The sequence below is a fragment of the Hypanus sabinus genome, chromosome 4 (assembly GCF_030144855.1).
Source record: "Hypanus sabinus isolate sHypSab1 chromosome 4, sHypSab1.hap1, whole genome shotgun sequence".
Classification (NCBI taxonomy): domain Eukaryota; kingdom Metazoa; phylum Chordata; class Chondrichthyes; order Myliobatiformes; family Dasyatidae; genus Hypanus; species Hypanus sabinus.
In genome coordinates, this window is record NC_082709.1 from 59,157,862 (window position 1) to 59,161,234 (window position 3,373).

Below are 3,373 nucleotides of genomic sequence, written 5' to 3' on the forward strand. Positions count from 1 at the left end.
CACATATTAACCTGGAACTAACAAAGCTTAGGTTATTGCCTACAAAAACAACATTGAACATTAAATAAATAAAAAATCAGTTGCATTTATTTCTTATGACTTTATCTGCAGCTTTTCCGGAGTAATTTCTAATGAAAATATTTTTCCACAGGCCAACACTCTGTGATTCACACTAGTCTAAGCCAGATACTTGGCATCTCATCTTGGATGCAAGTTCATCAATGTTTGGAGTCAGGCTCTGAGCTGAGGAAATCCTCAGAATTGAGTGAAGGTGTTCATCAGAAAGACGACTCCTGTGTGATGTTTTGTTTATCTTCATCAAAGAGAACAGTTGTTCACACAGATATGTGCTGCCAAACATAGAGAGCATTTGAGCAGCTTGGGTACGCAGCTGGAGCATTGTGTCGGGAATGAAACGTAGAAACTGTGCAGCGCCCACCGAGTCATACTTTGCCTTGAGTGTGTCACTACATTGGAGTTCAATCAGCTCCATTTGTATGTTGGTTGGTGCGCTTTCCACGTCAGCTGCAAATGGATTACTGAGCAGTTCAAACCTGCTTTTTGGGCTTCAAAGTCGGCAAATCGCCGTGTGAAGTCGGCACCAAGTATGCTAAGTTTTTCAGCAAACTTTGCACGTGGGAACACTGCGGTAGAAACCTGCTCTTTCATAGTTTGGCAACACGGAAAAAGGCTCAAGTTTTCTTGCTGCATCTGCATCTCCCACAGGCGCAGCTTGGTTTTAAAAGCCCTCACTGCAGCGTACATGTCTGTGATCACACGACCCTGCCCCTGAGGCTGCAGGTTGAGCGCATTGAGATGGCTCGTGATGTCACACAGAAACGCCATTTCACAAAGCAACTTTTTATCCCGGAGCTCTGTTGTGTCTTTCCCTTTGCTTTCCATGAACTGACAGATCTCCTCATGCAACTCGAAACATCTTTTCAGCACTTTTCCTTGGCTTAACCATCGCACCTCTGTGTGATAGGGCAAATCATTATATTCTGAACCCAACTCCTCCAGAAACGACTTGAACTCGCAGTGATTTAAACCTTTGGCTCTTATGAAGTTAACTGCTCGTGTTATGGTGCTCATTATATGTTCCATTTTCAAGGCTTTGCCACACAACGATTCCTGGTGTATGATGCAGTGATAAGCTGTCAGCTCACCTGCACCGTTTTCCTCCCGCATCTTCTCCCGGATCCTGCCCACCAATCCACTCTTTTGACCGCACATCGCAGGCGCTCCATCTGTCGTCAGTCCCACAAGTTTATCCCAAGGCAGCCTCATTATATTTACACATCTGGATACCTCTTCAAAGAGATCTTTTCCAGTAGTTGTGCCATGCATTGATCTTAATCCCAAAAGTTCCTCTGTTACACACAGACTTGAGTCCACTCCACGAATGAAAATTGACAATTGGGCAGTATCAGAAGTGTCCCTGCTCTCATCCACAGCAAGGGAATATGCGATGAAATCTCTTCCCTTCCCCACCAGCTGTTGTTGTAGATTGGTGGCAAGCTCACGTACACAGTCAGCAACGGTGTTTCTGCTCAGGCTCACATTTGAAAATGCTTGCCTTTTATCCGGGCACACGACGTCGCAAACTTTCACAATGCAGTTTTTAACAAATTCTCCCTCATTAAAGGGCCGGGCTGATTTAGCGATCTCTGCTGCCACAATAAAACTAGCCTTCACAGCAGCCTCACTTTGTGTTTTGGCTTTTGTGAACATAGCCTGCTGTGACGCCAGACTTCTTTTCAACTCTTCTACCTTCTGGAGCTTCTGTTACTTGTCCAGATGCTTGTATTTGTCGTGGTGTTTCGTTTCATAGTGTCGTCTTGCGTTATATTCTTTAATTACAGCCACACTGTCTCTGCACACAAGACAAACAGGTTTGCCCTTTATATCTGCGAACATATCCTCTGCCTCCCAACTCCCTTGAAAACCCCTGTTTTCAAAGTCCACCTTTCGTTCAGCCATTTTTGGGGTGAGGGATAGCTGCAAGTTGACCACACGTGACTAGCGCCATAAGGATGCTGATGAGAGAGTAACCCAAGCGCGAGCAATGCACTGGCAGTGCATTGTGGGATTTGTAGTATTAGTGGTGCGTGCAATATATTGGCGGGCCAGCTCTAATAGAGAAAAAAATTATTCATTAATGATATTCAGGAAATAAACCAGGGAAACCGAATAAACACCAAAAACCCTGAAAACCTGGTACTTGAATAAACTCAGCATTAGCCATATCATATGCCCTAGGCGCTTCGATTACTGGGGCCAGCTTTAATAGTAATTAGATATTATCTCCCGGGCCAAAGATAATTCCACCGGCCCGCGGGCCTTGAGTTTGACATATATGAACTAAGGTTACCCATAGCCCTCTATTTTTCTAAGCTCCATGTACCTATCCAAGAGTTTCTTAAAAGATCCTATCGTATCCACCTCCACCACCATTGCTGGCAGACCATTCCACGCACTCACCACTCTGTGTAAAAAACTTACCTCTGACATCTCCTCTGTACCTATTTCCAAGCACCTTAAAACTGCCTTCTCATGCTAACCATTTCAGCCCTGGGAAAAAGCCTCTGACTATCCACACGATCAATGCCTCTCATCATCTTATACAACTCTAACAGGTTACCTCTCATCCTCTGTTGCTACAAGGGGAAAAGGCTGAGTTCACTCAACCTACTCTCATAAGGCATGCTCCCCAATCCAGGCAACAACCTTGTAAATCTCCTCTGCACCCTTTCTATGGCTTCCACATCCTTCCTGTAGTGAGGCGACCAGAACTGAGCACAGTACTCCAAATGGGGTCCTATATAGTTGCAACGTTATCTCTCAGGTCCTGAACTCAATCCCATGATTGATGAAGACCAATTTTTTTTAATTGAAGTTCATCATCAAACAAACATTTCCGTAAGATGTATTTCAGACATTGTACATATATATCATATAATCATATATGTCACAAATCTCCACAAAGTATTTATCTGAGGTATACACTTATAGAAAAGAGTGGAGAGAAAAAACAAGCAAAAGGGAAGAACTATGTACAAGTAGGGAGTGATCTTTTGTTTTTACAACAGATTCATTGATTTGTGAGAATAAAGTCAGGCCTATGAGGCATTATTTAGTTAAACCATTTTTCCCCGTATGAATCAAATTGTTCCAAATTGGATAAAATTCTCTTATGTTTGATTGGATTTAATAGTCCATTGACATTTAAAGAAATGAATTTTACCTTGTCCTTAGCCATCTGTATCTATCTGTCAATGCACCAATGAAATTAGAATAAAACTTAATCAATCTACTCCAAACACAGATAATAACAAAAATGGCAACAAATGTGTGATTCCAAGGCTGAGGTCAC

At 42.8% G+C, this 3,373-nt stretch overlaps 1 pseudogene; it reads right to left on the reverse strand.

Moving 5' to 3' along the window:
- Positions 1-217: 217 nt before the first annotated feature.
- Positions 218-1,980, reverse strand: LOC132392273 (general transcription factor II-I repeat domain-containing protein 2-like; annotated as a pseudogene).
- Positions 1,981-3,373: the final 1,393 nt, after the last annotated feature.